The sequence below is a fragment of the Macaca thibetana genome, chromosome 13, assembly GCF_024542745.1.
Source record: "Macaca thibetana thibetana isolate TM-01 chromosome 13, ASM2454274v1, whole genome shotgun sequence".
Classification (NCBI taxonomy): Eukaryota; Metazoa; Chordata; class Mammalia; order Primates; family Cercopithecidae; genus Macaca; species Macaca thibetana.
The window spans coordinates 2,581,721-2,598,645 of NC_065590.1; the positions used below are offsets into that span (position 1 = coordinate 2,581,721).

The 16,925-nt window shown below is 49.5% G+C and overlaps 2 protein-coding genes across 2 annotated transcripts in view; both read right to left on the reverse strand.

The window, feature by feature from the left end:
• The window catches only part of LOC126934347 (cytochrome c oxidase assembly factor 5), a 521,053-nt gene that overhangs the window by 226,398 nt on the left and 277,730 nt on the right, over window positions 1–16,925 (reverse strand). The window lies entirely within an intron of this gene.
• CRACDL (CRACD like) overlaps window positions 1–16,925 on the reverse strand; it is a 146,996-nt gene that overhangs the window by 4,049 nt on the left and 126,022 nt on the right. The gene's annotated exons all lie outside the window — the stretch shown is intronic.

Consider the following 16,925-nt stretch of genomic DNA (forward strand, 5'->3'; position numbering starts at 1 on the left):
ATATAATCCTGTCATTGTGGACATACTACCCGATTCCTGCTCAAATGTTGTAGACGCACTATTAACCTCTTGTCTTCTAACAACTGTGAGCATAACCTTCCCTTTGTGGAGAGAGTGACACCAAAGACTGGTCACAGTTGCTTTCCTTAATGTCCTAGAGAGAAAAGAAATAGTGCCTTTGAAACCATATGTTGGCCAGGTGCGGTGGCTCACACCTGTAATCCCAACACTCTGGGAGGCCAAGGCGGGCGGATCACCTGAGGTCAGGAGTTCCAGACCAACTTGGTCAACATGGCAGAACCCCATCTCTACTAAAAACACAAAAATCAGCCGGGCGTGGTGGCGGGTGCCTGTAGTCCCACCTACTTGGGAGACTGTGGCAGGACAATCGCTTGAACTTGGGAGGTGGAGGCTGCAGTGAGCCAAGATCACGCCACTGCACTCCAGCCTGGACAAGAGTGAGACTTTGTCTCAAATATAAAAATAAAACTAAAAAAGACACCATATGTTTTGTTGACTCTCCTTCCGTATTAACTGCGCTTATCTTTGGGTGGTGAAACTGTGGATCATTCCCCTCCTCTTACATTTCAACTCTTCTGTATTTTAATATTTTCTACAATAAGAATTTATTATCTTCATCAATAGAAAAAGGAAATCTGTGGATTAAATAAGTGGCTTTTTTTTTTTTTTTTTTTTTTTTTGTTTGAGACAGGGTCTCACTCTGACACTCAGGCTGAAGTACAGTAGTGCGATCAAGGCTCACTGCAACCTCCACCTACCAGGCTCCAGTGATCCTCCCACCTTGGCCTCCTCAGCAGCTGGGACTACAGTCATGCACCATCACGTCCAGTGAATTTTTTGTAGAGATGGGGTCTCACCATGTTGCCCAGGCTGGTCTCGAATTCCTGAGCTCAAACAATTCGCCTGCCTCAGTTTCCCAAAGTGCTGGAATTACAGGCTTGAGCCACCTCCCCTGGCCAATAAGTGGCTTCCTACAGGTACATCAAAAGCATAGAACCCAAGGTTCCCTGTGAGCCTGCTTCTGGATGTTTGCCTGCCACAGGATAAAACAAAGGCTGAAACTCATCTCCAACCACCTGGCACCTCTCCTCGGTTCCCTTCCACAGTGCGCCTGAGTCAGCCGGGCGACAACAGCACCGTTTCACAGCAACACACGCAGATGTCCGGGAGGAGTTAACGTCACTGTTCTCTGTGGCCTGATGTATTCCACCCCTCGCTCTGGCGTGCAGAGGATATTACTCACTTTGTCTTTGTTTCTACTTCCAGTTCAGGCTGGAATTCTTTTCCCTTAGTGCCCTAGTCAACAAGGAGGTACAAGGACGGGTGGCCACTGCTTTGCAAGCTACAGTCTCCTGCTGGGAGCGAGAAGAGCCTTCAGCCTCACACACCCAGGATCTCCCCTGGCCCTGGCAGCCAGGGACGGCTCCCACTCCTTTTTCTGGCTGCTCCCTGGGGCCTCCACCGGACTGGCCCCCTGGGAATCCTGCTCCACCTCTTGGACTCATCCTACCCCTTTCCTGACTCTTCAGTCTCTCCCTCTGCAGCTTTGCAGAATGCTTTGGGCTTCCATAGCTTGAAGTCTCCACGGAGCCTCACTGTCCCCTGAAGGCCCAGTTCTCCCTTCTCCTCTACCCTTAGCTCAAATGGCCTCTGCCCATGTCTCGTCAGCCACTTCCTGAACCAGCCACGAGTCGACACCACTGTTTCCATCCTCCCAACCAACAAACCCCAAATCCCAAGGTCAGACCTGGTCCTCAACCTGCTTCACCCCTGCAGCTCTGACGTGGCTGCACATCTGCACATCCTCTCTGGGGGAGCCTGCCCCCTGAGGCATCCCTCCAGCCTCTGAGGCCCTTCTCCAGGTCCTCGTCTGAGTTTTTTTCCTAATCTGGAACTCCTGCTTGCTCCTGACCCTCAGCCGTCATCGCTTCCTCCCAGCATTCTCTCTTCTACTCCTGATCCAACAGGCAGAACTGCTGAAATTACTAATACTTCCTAGTGTACAATCCAGTCCTACTTTCTATTCCCAGCCAGAGCCCAGCATTTCTATTCTCCTGTTTCACCTTTCTTTCTTCTTTCCATTCATTCAGTGTTTGCTACGGGCAAGGACTGCTTTATATTTGAAGTGGGAAAATAAGCAACACGTTGTTCCTTCAAAAAGCTCAAAGTCTAGTTGGGGAGACAAGATGCAAACAAGTAACTGTGGTAGAAACTGGAAAATGCTAAAATTTACAAAGGGCTATGCGGACACAGGGCCTACCACTGGTGAGTGGGAGTAGGGGTGCTTCTGGGTTGGGAACTGGAGAATAATCTTCCAGGCTGGGGATGGGGGCAGGTGGAGGAGTTGTGTAAACCAGTCCCAAGGAAGGGTCTTTTCTGTCTTTTTTTTGTTTTCTGTCCATCATCGGGGAGCTGTGGGAGTTTTAAACCATGGGCTCACTCTGGAGGTTGTGTGGAGAATCAGTCTGACTGCGGAGGGACGAGAGGCTGGGGAGCTAGGAGGGAGGCTGTGGCCACAGCTCAAGAGAGTTGACAAGGGCTTGGATATCCTGTTCTAGAATCCTCCCTGCTGGTTCACCAGGGCCCCCAGACACTACCTCCTCCATCAAGTCTGTTGTGGTCAGTCTCTCTCCTAAGTCCTCTGTAACCTCTTGAGAAACCTGCCTCAGTGTGTTTGGTACTAGACATATTTGCCAGCTGAGCATCTACCCCACTGAAGTATGCCTTTGGCCATAAGCATTTCTTACTACCGAACAAACACACGCCATAGACTATGTCCAGATACAGTTCTAAACGCTGAGCTTGGCAAGAGGTAAATTTTCTTTTCCTTACATCAAGAGCATGCTGGCAGAATTCCATCCCGACCACAGAAAGGTCACCTGCTGCTGCCTGTCTGTGGGGTAGGAATGTTTCCAGCTGTACTGTGTGTGTGTTTACGCGTGTGTCTGTGTTCACGTGCAGACCCACAGGAGTGGGCTGGTGCCCTGGCTGGGCCAGGCTGTGCTGCTGTGGGGTAAGGCAACCTGCAATAGCAGCATCACCAAGCAGTGGGCCAGTTTATGACCACACCACCATTTCTCTTTTTGGTTCCTGCCTCTTTCTCTGCAACTGCTGGTCTTTCCTTTTATTCTGTATTCTCTTCTTTCTCACCTTTTTCCTTGTCAGGAATGCAAGACCCTTGTAATCTCCAGACTTTGTTACAGGGACTGTCCAGGGCCACCCTCATAGGCAGAGGAGTGCAGGAATGGCAAATGGGGGTCTAGACACCAGGAAAAAGGGAGAAAACCCACTCCAGCTCCCTAATGTAGTTCACAGATGCCTGAGATTCCACCTGGAGCCTCTCAGTGGGTAAGCTGAGAAAGGCGTGATGGGCTGAGCATCACCTTCCACAGTGCTGAGACTCAGAGACGCTGCGCCTTTGCCCCCAGTGAGCACAGGCAGAGCAGCTGTGTGATGAGCCACCCTGCTCTGTGGGAGGGGCCTAGGAGGCCTCTCTGAACCGTATGCTCACCTCCTGTGCTTGGCACCCACACTGGCAGTGCAGGAGCTCTGGGATCTGCCCCATACTCCACCTGGGGAAGGCAGGAGAAGGGGCTGAAGCCCCGGCAATGTGCGGGGTAAAGGCAGGCTTCAGAGGCCAAAGACCTTACAACGTGGCTGCTCAAGCATGAATATTCAGGGTCGAGGCTGCACCATAAAATAGCTTCTGAGATTAAACATGTTCAAAATGTCATTAATCCCGGGATAATGCAGACGTGGCCTCAGCTCAGATAAATCAGTTGAAAACACTCCTTTGTTTACCTCTTCCTGCCTCCATACACAGACAACGTTAATCTCCCGGGGATTTGGCTAAAGACTCTGACATCTCGATTTCTCCTCTCCAACTGGCAATGAGTTTAAGCTGTCAAGTGTGCCTGGGTTTGCAGCAAACAGCCCAGGGACCAGCAATTCCGGGTCTGTGTCTGTGTGAGCGCCTTTGCGGATTGTGGAAGGGCCAGATTCCCCGTGCAGTGCAGCTGCCCTGGGAGGAAGGGTAGCAAGTTTGGTTTGCTGCAGGGCAGATGCAGCAGGACTCCTCTGAAGGCATGGTGCAGAGGGTGCAGGAAGCCGGGACGGCAACAGAGCTCCTCCCGTTTAACTCATAGGAAACCAACTTTGGATCAGAGAAAATAGTATGATGTCATTTAAGGATAGGATTCCTTCAAAGGAGCAGGTGGTAAGCTTGTTCCTCTCCAGATTCCTCCTTCTCCTTAACATGCCCCCTGCAGTCCAGGATCGATTCTGAAAAGGACGTTGCTCCAGCACTAACTTCTGAGGGCCCCTGTTCTTGGGGTTGGGCTCAACGGGCTATGCTAATGAAGAATGCTTCCTCCCTGGGGCCAGGGCAACGGAGCTGCTAACGATGTGGCCCTGGGGCCGCAGAGCTACTTTAGGGCCTCAGGCTAGTGCTCTTGGGCAAATTCCAGGAGCTCCCTGAGACTCATTTCGGTGTAATATGAAGAAACAGAAGTCTCTACACCTCCCAGTCAGACTGTAAAGATTCCATGAGATAACCCACTGTCTACACCTCCTGCTGTGGTTATGAAGATTTCTTGACATAACCCACTATCTATACTTGCCAGCGTGGTGTGAAGATTCTATGACATAATCTACGACCTAGGCCTCCCAGTGTGATTGTGAAGTGAAACAGCCACTGTCTATACCTCTCAGTGTGGTTGTGAAGGTCAGGTGGAACATCCACTGTCTACACTTCCCAGCATGGCTGCGAAGATTGTGTGAGAATCCAGGGAAAGCCGTTAGTGCGGTACCCGGTGTTAGCTGCTGCTGCCACAATAGCTGCTGTTGTTATGTGGTTGTTGCTAGTGTTGTTATCACTGTTCCCGCTGGAGGAGGGGTGGAGAATTTTGGTCAACCCTTACCCCGGAGCTGATGCAGACCAGTGAGCCATTCTGCCATGACAGTGAGCCCTCGTGGCTCTTGTGATAAGAAAAGCACGGCAAGCACTGGGTTGCACCCCAGCCTCTTGCAGGGCCAGGCAGCCAGGCTGACTCTTGGCTCCCTGAGAACATCGTCCATGGGTTCTAGCGGACCGTCTTAATGCTGTGTGTGTGCCAGTCTGCCTGCAAGCCCTGCAAGGGCAGGTGCCTCATCCTGGTCACGTCTGCCACAGCATGTGAGAGCCAGTGGGTCTGATCAGGGCTGCCCTGTTGGTGCTGCATCGTGGGGGAGCCTGGCCCAAGCCACACCAGTGTGCACCGTAGTCCCGCTATCCACAGCAGCACTCTCTCCTCCATGCACACACTGTGTGTTAGGTGAGCCTGGCCATCCCGGATGCAGGACACACTGCCCGAGATGAGACCCCACTTTTCATCTGCATTCTCAGGAATCACTCTTAAAATACCCCCTCACACAGAACTCTAAATACCCTGTACGAGAGAACCACGAAGTTTTCAGACCCACATTTGGCATTATTACTGAGCTATTTGTATTCGGGAAGATTTAAAATGAACCGTTTCAAAAATCCTCAATGTTACACCATTTCTAGAGATGTTCAACGACACCTACGTGGGACACGTAGGAAAAAGGTTCGTTTTGTCACTTCACTTTGACTTTCTGATTGGTGATGGTTAGTTCTTTTAGTGCCTATTAAAATTCAGCCTTAAGGTACTGTTTTTTTCCTTCAGAAAAACTTCTGTAATGACCAGTTGAGGGGCCAGGGTGGGACCCCCGTGGTGGACCACACCCCGTGTGACACTAGGGACGCAGCTGTTAAGTCTGGAAGCTGAGGGCTGTCAAAGGACACACTCTCCCCAGAGGCAACGAGCTGTGGTACAATGTAAATTCCCAGGTTCCTTGCCTTTTGACCGACGATATAAAGCAGAGGCTCTGCCTTCAGGTAAGGCAGCAGGGTTTCCAGGCCTCTAAAAAATTTGGTATATGGTATCCTTTCTGAAGCACCAATTTTTTCAGCCTCCCAGTAGCTGGGACTACGGGTGCGAACCACATGCCTGGCTAATTTTTTTTTTTTTTTTTGAGATGGAATCGCGCTCTGTCACCCAGGCTGGAGTGCAGTGGTGCAGTCTCAGCTCACTGCAAGCTCCACCTCCCGGGTTCAAGCGATTCCCTTGCCTCAGTGTCCTGAGTAGCTGGGACTACAGGCGCCCGCCACCTCGCCCGGCTAATTTTTTGTACGTTTTAGAGAGACAAGGTTTCACCGTGTTAGCCAGGATGGTCTGGATCTCCTGACCTCGTGATCCACCTGCCTTGGCCTCCCAAAGTGCTGGGATTACAGGCATGAGCCACTGCGCCCAGCCATGCCTGGCTAATTTTTTAAAAATTAATTATTGTAGAGATGGGGTCTCGCTGTGTCACCCAGGCTGGTCTCAAATGATCTTCTCACCTCTGCCTCCCAAAGTGCTGGGGTTATGGGTGTGAGCCACTGCGCCTGGCCTGATGCAGCAATTTCTAAGAAACTTTTTCTTTTCATACCATTTCTTTCTTGTTCATAGAAGTACACGAGCATATTGTACAGATTTAGAAAGTAGATAAAAGTATAAAGGAGAAAAAAGCTTCCCATAAATCAACCACCCAAGGGAGCTGTGTGAACACTTCATACTCTGGCATACACTGCTTCCAATTTTCTCCGTTATGCTGCCATCCTAAAAATGCACATCAACAGCTCATTCCCAGGTCTTCGCAACGTTCTCTGTGGAAGAGAGGCCTGAGTTTGCTCAGACTTCGGATCTAAAGTGGATGCATCGTCGCCGTTTCTCACAGCCAGCTGGAGCTAGCACAGTCACTGCGCCTCGGTGCCTTCAACAGATAGGGCCGCGGTCCTCTGTTCTGCCTGCCTTCCAGCTCCACTGCCACGGCCGTGGCTGGCCTGGTGGAAATGGGACCCGACTACAGACGCTAAGAGGACTTCTGGGGCAGGGGTGGGCCCGGGCCCTGGGGACACATGGGGCCACACCACCGCTGCAGGGTTCCTCAGGCTTCCTAGATAAACAACTTGAGGGGTTTTGTTTTTTAAAAGCCATTTATTGATTCTTTTGTCAGTCTTGACTCACAGGCTGCTCCTGATCAATACATGCTGGCAAAGTCTACAGTCGCTCGTCATCACATCTGTCCCAGAGCTAGGCTGTGTGATCCCACTGTGGAACTCGGGGTGGTAATGCTCACCCAAGGCTTCTTCTCAAGACCGTGCTGAGCATTTTGAGACCGAGCAAGAGCTTTTCACAGGGCAGGCCCCCACTGTTAATGACAGGAGACGGGGCTGTGTCCCAGTTCCACCTCAACTTAAGCTTACCGCCATTCCTTCCTCTCCTCATTCAACAAATCGAGTCAATCATCGCTGTGCGCTGACTCTGTATTTGAGAATTCGCCTACTCGCTAAAATACATTTGTAATCCCCAAATCAATACACATGGTGTTGGCATGGTCATTGGCAGACATGTGCAGGGCAGCAAAAAATTTGAGTTTCCCAAGGTGCAAGTTCCCAGCTGAGGTCAGGCAGTGACACGCTGCCTTACTGTTTTAGCTCTTACGCCATATACAGTATTTTTTTTTGTAGTCTACTCAGGGCCACATTTTTGGGCACTAGGTTTTCTTGTGATTCTGCTGGTTAGGCCCCCAAGTGGAGGGCTCATGCGTTCCTAAGCCCAAGGAGGCTGTGATGTGCCTGACGGAGACAATGTGTGTGTCAGATAAGCTTCATTCAGGCATGAATTACAGTGCTGTTGGCGGTGTGTTCAGTGTCAATGCATCAAAAATATATATTAAATAAAGCATCTTTAAACAGAATTACACATAAAACAAGGTTATGTGTCGATCTATTGATGCTGTGGCAGGAGGCACACAGGAAGCTAACCTTGCATTTCCTCCAGGAGCAGTGGCTCAGTATTTGCTAAGTTAGCTTGCGGTAACTTTTCAGAACATAACTTCCTTAGACAATGAGAACGGACTGGACCTGGTGAGTGCCCACCAGGTACCAGGCCCTGGGGAAGGTGCTAAGTCTAGACAGGAAGGATTTTTTGAATCGTTCTCTCCAGTGCATGGAGACAGGCTCTCCTGCAAGAGCCATCAGGACCAGAGGGATCCACTGACAGCCACCACGGTCCACAATCAGGAATGAGTTCCAGAGCCTGCTGAAAGCGGACACGGCAGGGCCTCTGGGGGTGCTGGTCTCATTCTGTTTCTTGGTCTGGGGTGTTCAGTGGAAATGCACTGAGCTACACACATAGGATCTGTGCACTTCTCTGTATGCATATTATTCTTCAATTAGAAGTAAAAGCACACAAATAACAAAAAACACCCTAAGATAGGAGTCACTAGGTGCTTGACAGTGACCAGGAAGAAGAGCCTAGCTCCCTGTGCAAGTACAGAGTGAGGCAAGTTTGCACACAGCGCTCTTTCCACACTGCGATTAAGCAAACTGCCCCGGATGCCCTCACCAGCGGACCCTTTCCACCGCTTCACTACACCACAGCCTCAAGGGCACCGTCCCTAGGGCCTCACCCGCTTTGCCTTTTGTAAGCACTGCCTCCCCTCATCCACACAATCTCCCTCTTCCCTCCACCCTCCAGAGCCTCCCCCCCTCCTGCTCCACCTCCTCTCCTAGGTGGAAATGCACCACTCGGCCAGTGCAGAGGCTCTGACTCCACACAGACTCACTTTACAGCCTAGGGGCAAACAGAAGGACACTGTTTCTGGGAGCTTCTTTCCCAGCCACCCGCATGGGGCTGCCAGGGCCAAACTGCCCTCATCCCTTACGTGACTCCCAGGTCAGGAGGCACTGCCAAGGGCTCCTCAGCCGGCTCTCCTGCTTTCCCAGGCCAGGCTTTCTATGGTTTGAATTTCCCAGCTGATGCTCAGAAACCCGCCTTCTCCTGGCCTACATATCTCTTTTCACACAAGCTTCAACTCCACATGGCAGAAAGACAAAAGCCACGGCTGCTTTAATAGCCCTAGGAGCATGCTTCTATCCTAAGAGGCGAGGCAGTGAGGGCCCGGAGGCGCCGTCCTCCCGGTGAAACGGCTGAGGGAGTCAGAGAGTCTCCCAGTGGCAGCACGTATTTCCGAGGGCCTCACCCGGTAGCATGTTCATCACGGGGTGGGGGTGAGTGTCGGTCCTCGTCCCAGGGCAGGAGCTTGCTCAGGTCCCCACTGTAGAAACCAGTGTGAGTTCTTCCCAAATGGGGCCCCAGGGTCCGCTTTGGTTGTTGTCAGAGCCCCAACTACATCTGCTTTGGGGATCTGCTGCTCACAGGTAACATGTGTGAGAAGGCATTCATAAAGAAAAACAATCGTGAGTCACATCTGTGTGTGCGTGTGTGCAGTGAGGCCAGGAATCCGGCCAGCCATGTGTATTGGGGACACCCCAAGGGACAGATGACTTACCAGGCTCTTTTCCTGACTTCTGGGACAGCTGCCCAGCACCTGGCATGTCGAGGCTGGCAGACATCCCAGGGTGGCCTGATCCAACCTCCACGTCCCACAGTGGAGACCCCGGGGAGCCAGGGCCGGGCTCAAGGGCACAGAATTGTCAGTGGAGGAGCTGGACTGAAAGCACATTGCTAAACTGCCACTGTCTGTGCGGTTAAAGCCAGCCTCTCGGCAGGAGGCAATGACCAGTCCACCTCCACAGAGACAGCTGGTCTCCACTCCCAACCAGCTGATATAATTGGGACCTCACAAGGACATGGGAAGGGAAAGGCACAGTTATTTAAAAATGACTTTGAGCTAGAACACATGATTGAGAAAAAGGTGAAAAATTATTTGACTTACACTTTGAAATGTACACAAACGCCTCACCTTAGATTCCTTGTTTCCCCACCTCAGATCTCCAGGAACTGCTGGAATTCTTCAAGAACTGTCTAGGGTAGCCAACAGAAGAGTAACTAACCCATTCCAGGGACAGCCATTGTCCTTGGAGCTCAGATTTCCCTTTCTCTATTACATCTGGGCCCTCCTTCACCCACCACTAGCCAGGTAGGGAAATTTCTCCCGACCAAAGAAGTGTTCACAGCTAAAGTTTATTCCATCTTTGTCTTCAGAGCAGTGTCATATTCATAATGACCCTCACAGCCCTCCTTGCAATGTAAGGATATTTTCAATCCCCATTTTAGATATGGGACCACAGAGTCTTATAGAATAAAGTGACTTGTCCAGGGTCACTTGGCCAATATGTAACAAAGCTGGGATTTGAACACAGACCTCTTGATCTCTAATCTTCCTTCACTACATCACATACCATCTCTTACTAAGAGGTATGACCTCATGACTGTCCTATAAAACCACTTCCTCCCCATTTTAACTTATTCACTGAGTGGCAAACAACAGTTACTCAGCCTTGGCCCTGCTGACATTTTGGGCTGGATAGGTCTTTGTTGTGGGGATTAGTCCTGTACACCGTAGGATGCTCAGCATCTCTACCCACCAGATGCTAGTATACCTCCCTTCCCCACCCTACCACAGTGGTGTCAATCAAATACGTCTCCAGGCACTGCCAATGTCTGCTGGGGCCCACACCTGCCCCAGCTGAGAACTGCAGTGCAGCACCACACTGGGGAGCGCGGGCTGCAGTGAGCCTATGCGGGCTCTACCTCTCCTCCACAGTTTACTAGCTACATGCCTTCGTGCAAGTTCTTTAACCTAAGTTTCTTTTATTATTTGCTAAATAGGATTGTTGTTGAAAGTTAACGCATAAAGCGTTTAACACAATACTCGGCACTTAGTAAGTGCTCACTGTATGTTAGCTATTGTTATTATTTGCCCATTTACTGAGAGGGTAAATCTGCTGCAGACCCCGACTTCGAGAAGCTGATAGAGGGAGACAGGCAGAAAGGTGAGGTATTACGGTGCCTCGACACCCAAGCCATTTTTGGAAAGAGCACAACCCTTATGGGGTCTCAGAAAGATGCTGTTTGCTAGTGACAGCCCTGAAAGAGTGCTGCCCAGTAAAACTTTGTATAATGATGGAAATGCCCTCTGTGCTGTCCACCAGTCATACACGGCTCCTGGGCTCTTGAAATGTGGCTGCTGTGACTGAGGAACTGCATTTTAATTTGGCTTACATTTACATTTAAACAGCCACATGCAGCTAGTGGCTCTGTGTTGGAGCGCGCAGACCCGGAGCCTCACCACTCCACGTGTGGTCCGTGGACCAGCAGTGCTGCCACCATTCCAGACGGACTGGGTGGGAAGCATCACTTTGAGCAGATTCACAAATACTCCTAAGTTTGAGAAGTGCTGCTGTCCTAGAGTCCAGGATCTCTACATTGGCCACACATTAGAACCACCTGGGCAGCCTTTAACACTCCCACTGTCTGGGATTCACCCTGGGCAGGTCCACCGAATTCGTGGGGGTGGACCCCCAGGTGACCGCCAGTCACAGCCAGCATTGCCAACCGCGGATCTTGATGCTGCTCTGAGCGTCCGCCCAAAGAAACCCTGAAGAGAGAGCTCACAGTATGTGGTCCCCTTTCTGGCTAATACCAAGTGCCCCGCTGACCAGAGGGCCCAGTTCCTGAGAACGGGGCTGACATCTGCCCCTGCCCCCAGGCTCTGGTAGATGTTTCTTTTAACCAGCCAGTGCCCCTGGTCCCCAGGACATCGACCCCCAGGGCTGCCCATACTACGGGTCCACACTGTTGCCACCTCAGACCTCACCTCCTGCCACACCCTTGGCACTGCTCACAGGGGCCTCGGACACTTCCCACTTGTCATGAAGACACTGCCTTCTCTTCTTCAAACCTACGTCTTGAGCACCCATACCTGAGCCCTGGGGAGAGTGCACAGAGGGTCTCAGCACCTCCCCCCCAACATAAGGTTAATGGCTGCCGTGGAGAAAGCACTGAAGCCGTCCCTCTGAAATGGCACCAGTGCAGCTGCAGGCGATGGGTGACGCTGCTCATTGGCTCCTGGGATGTGGGCTGTACCTGCAGGTTCTCTACAGGGAAAAGCACTGTCCGATCCTGGTCTCCACAGTCCCCCATCCCAGGTAGAGACTGTAAGACTTCCAGCACCTTCCCAGTCCTTCTCAGGTACCAGCAGTCACCATGGTCACTTTTGTTATTATCAGTTTTTTGTTTTGTTTTGTTTTTTTGAGATGGAGTCTGGCTCTGTCGCCCAGGCTGGAGCGCAGTGGCGCCATCTCGGCTCACTGCAAGCTCCGCCTCCCGGGTTCATGCCATTCTCCTGCCTCAGCCTCCCGAGTAGCTGGGACTACAGGCGCCCGCCACCACGCCAGGCTAATTTTTTGTATTTTTAGTAGAGATGGGGTTTCACCGTGTTAGCCAAGATGGTCTGGATCTCCTGACCTCGTGATCTGCCCGTCTCGGCCTCCCACAGTGCTGGGATTACAGGCGGGAGCCCCGTGCCCGGCCATAATGAGTTTTAATTCACTAATTAAAAAGTGTAGCCTCTGGGCGAAGTCAGGTTTTGACTCCTGAATGCAGGATGTCTCAGTTGGGGTTTGAGAGGGCTTTCCCGAGGGCTGAGAGCTGGGGAAGAAGGAGAGTGGGGAGATGAGCAGGGCTCTCTAGAGCCTTACAAGGTTTTGTCCTGCCTGGGCCTTGCAGACACTTGAAACTGACACTGGGGGATTCCCAGCCACCACTGGGACTCTAGCTGTGACCGCTTCTCACTGTCCCCTTGTGCTCTTGGCTGGCTCCTCAGGTGAGGCTCTGGGAGCACAGGTGGGTCATATGGTAGTCCTGTCTGCCCCATGCCCACAGGTGGCCTGAGTCCAGCAGTCCTCCATGTCTCCCAACTGCAGGGCACACCTGTCCAGCTTCTAAGAAGTCCCATGGAAGCCACTCTTGCAGACTCTGCATGAGGGAAGTTTCCTCTAGTTCCACCCGTGTTGTGCTGGTGGCTCACAAGACTGCAGCGTGCTCTCCACAGAAAGTGTTTTGCAAATCCCCTTTATTCCTCCCCACTCTCCGTATGTTCTAAGGACGGGGGTGGTGAGTGGTTGGTGACTCCACCGATCCTGCACACGTGCTCTCTGGTATCTTACATCTCTGCATTGGTGCCTTAACCAAAACTGGGACAAGGAGAATCCCATTCTCACACAGCATTCTGTGCAGCTGAGATGAGAATATTGTAGTACATGTTTAGGAAAGTATGACTGTACTGTATGAAACGGTATCACGTTTTGCAGTTAAAATGCCTTTGCTGCCCTATATGCTGTTATTACGAATAACCTCATTATATAAAGGAGGAAATTAAGACTCAGAGTTTAAGAGACTCAACTTGCTCAGAATCCCACAGCCCGAGAGGTGCTCCTCAGAGTAAAACACACAGATCCACACTCTTCAGTTTTACCACCCAGCTGCTGCCTTGCTCCCTCATCCCAGCACCTGGTCATGCAGACACAGCCTGGTCCAAGGACCACTCACTGCAGGCTGGGAAGCCCAGGGCACGGGTATGGGTGCTCAACCGAGGAAGAAAAACCCTGGAAGTTCTCAAGGGCTCAGGATCTAGTTCAGGGGTCAGGTGAAGGACGCTCAATACGGGCAAGGGTGGGTACAGAGTGCCAGGGAGCTGGCATCAGGGGTGGGGCTGCAGGAGATGTCGGGGGGAGTGGAGTGGCAGACAAACTGAGAGAGGCAGAAATGTTTGTTTTGGCCAGAATCTAAAAAGCCTTAAATGCCTTCTCCAGGAGTTTGAATTTTATTCTAAACATAATGGGAAGGCGTTGAGAATTTTTAAAGAGGAAAGCTCCACGGTTCCACCGACGACCTGGGAAGAAAGGGGAAGAAGAGAGTTGGAGGGAGGAGGCACTCACTGCAGGTGTCAGGTTAAGGAAGAGGCTGGCATGGGGACATGGGAGGATAAAGACGCTGCACATTGCGATGACCAGAACTTGCTGACCAAGGCGAACATCATGACTGGCATTTTTCATCCATCAGATTGGAGGAAAAAAAAAAAACACTGACGACATTTGGTGTTGATGAGGGGGTGGAGAAATAGTCTCTATTCTGCTGGAAGCAGTGTAAACCTGTACAACCTTTACAGAGGGTAATTTAAAGTTGTCTATTAAAAGTGCACATGATCTGAGAATCTGAAAATCTACTTTTAGGAATCGATCATAGAAAAACAACAGTGTGAATACATAGGGATTAAAATGAACAAGAATGATTACTGCGACACTGTCAGCAAGAGGGAAAAAAGCTCAAATAAGCGGAATGCCCCTTAGGAGGGGAACAGTGACATAAAATACAGAACACATAGAGCGTAGCCCTTAAACAGAAAGAGGTGAGGCAGTTCACGCTGATTAAAAAAAAAAAAAAAAAAAAAAGGTGCCCATGCTTTACTGTGGAGTGCAAACGCAAGCCAAGATGTACAGCATTTTTGTGATTAAAATAAAAGGATCCACATGCCTAGATCTGCAGGCCCATCTTGCTGTGGTTATGACTGCGGTGTTCAAGGGAAAGAGGATGAATCTGGCAGTGTGGTTCCCCCTGGGGAGTGGGATTAAAGAGGTTCAGAAAGGGGTGGGCAGGAGGCCACTACCCCTTTTTTTTGTATTTGAAAATTATTCTGGCCGGGCGTGGTGGCTCACACCTGTAATCCCAGCACTTTGGGAGGCTGAGGCGGGTGGATCACGAGGTCGGGAGATACAGACCATCCTGGCCAACATGGTGAAACCCTGTCTCTCCTAAAAATACAAAAAAAAAAAAAAAAAGCCAGGCATGGCAGTGCGCGCCTGTAGTCCCAGCTACTCGGGAGGTTGAGGCAGGAGAATTGCTTGAACCCAGGAGGCGGAGACTGCAGTGAGCCGAGATTGCGCCACTGCACTGCAGTCTGGTGATAGAGTAAGAGACTCCAAGAAAGGAAAGGAAAAAGGAAAGGAAAAAGGAAAGGAAAGGAAAGGAAGAAAGAAAGAAAAAATTATTCTTACATTTATATAATAGTAAAATGCACCCTTTCGTTGTACAGTTCCATGGGTTTTAACACATTTAGCTTCTTATAACAACCATCACAAACAGGATACAGAATATCAACACCCTGAAGAATTCCTTCTTCCTTCCCCTATGTAACCAGACTCTCCTTCTACTCCCAACCCCTGGCAACTACTGACGTATTTGTTCTCTGTCCATATATTTTTGCCTCTTCCAAATGTCACAGATGGAATAATTCAGTTTGCAATTTTGAAAGACTGGCTTTATTCACTGAGCATGTACAATTAAGGCTACTGTGCATATTGGGGGTTCATTCCTTTTGATGGCTAAGTAGTTTTTCATCATATGGATGTACCACAGTTTGTTTACCCATTCACCAGCTGAAGTACATGTGGGTTATTTCCAGTTTTGGGTGATTATGTCATTTATATTTTTATTTTTGAGACCGTGTTGCTCTGTCACCCAGGCTGGAGTGCAAGTGGCACAATCTCTGCTCACTGCAACCTCCACCTCCTGGGTTCAAGCAATTCTCCTGCCTCAGCATCCCAAGTTGCTGGGACCACAGGTGTGCACCACCACGCCCAGTTAATTTTTTATTTTTAGTATACATGGGTTTCACCATGTTGGCCATGCTGGTCTCGAACTCCTGGACTCAAGTCATCCACCTACCTCGGCCTCCCAAGGTGCTGGGATTACAGGTGTGAGCCACTGCACCTGGCTAGTTTTTGGTGATTATGAATAATGCTGTTGTAGACATTAATGTATGACTTTTGTGGGAATGTGCATTTCCATTTATCTAGGATAAATACCTAAAGTGGAATTGCTGGGTCGTAAGTGTATTTTTAATTTTATAAGAAATTGCCAAACTGTTTTCCAAAGTGACTGTGCCATTTTGCATTCCCATCAGCCATAGAAATGACACTCTAATGAGAGTTGCGTTTTCTCTACATCCTCATCAGCACAATGGTATTATCAATATTTTTCGTTTTGGTCATTTTAATAGTTCTGTAATTATATATCATTATGGTTTTGTGTTTCCCTAATGGCTAATGATGGTAAGCATATCTTCAGGGGCTTATTTGCCATCTGCACACTTTCTCTGGTGAAATGTCTGTTCATGTCTTTTGCCCATTTTCTAATTGGTTTGCTTTTTTTTTTTTTTTTTTTTTTTTTTTTTAAACCATTGACTTTAGAGAAGACTTTATATATTCTAAATACTGGTCCTTTATTGGATATGCAGTTTGCCTATCTTTTCTTACAGTTTGTAGTTTGTCTTGTCAGGCTCTTAACTAGGTCTTTGGCAAAGCAAAAGTTATTAATTTTAATAATGTCCAATTCATCAAATTTTCCACTTTGGATGCTTTGATGACAAGTCTAAGATGTCTTTGCCTAGCCCTATACCCCAAATATTGTCTCACATCTTTTCTAAAAGTTTTATAGTTTTCATTTTACATTTAAGTCCATGACCTCTTTTGAGTTAATTTCGTATATGATGTGAGACTTAGGTCAAGGTTCATACTTTTGCCTATGAATGTTCCTATGCTTCAGGACAATTTGGTTGTGATGTACAATTGGATAATATTTTGTTAAGAATTTTGCATTTAGGCAGGCACAGTGGCTCATGCCTGTAATCCCAGCACTTTGGGAGGCCTAGATGGGTGGATCACCTGAGGTTGGGAGTTTGAGACCAGCCTGACCAACGTGGTGAAACCCTGTCTCCACTAAAAATACAAAAAATTGGCCAGGTGTGGTGGTGGGTGTCTGTAATCCCAGCTACTCAGGAGGCTGAGGGAGAATCACTTGAAGCCGGCAGATGGCCATTGCACTCCAGCCCAGGCAACAAGAGCAAGACTCTGTCTTAAAAAAAAAAAAGAAAGAAAGAAAGATTTTTGCATCCAAATCAGAGATACCATAGTATAGTAAATTGTACATCACAACCAAATGGTCCTGAAGCATAGGAACATTCACAGGCAAAAGTATGAACCTTGACCTAAGTCT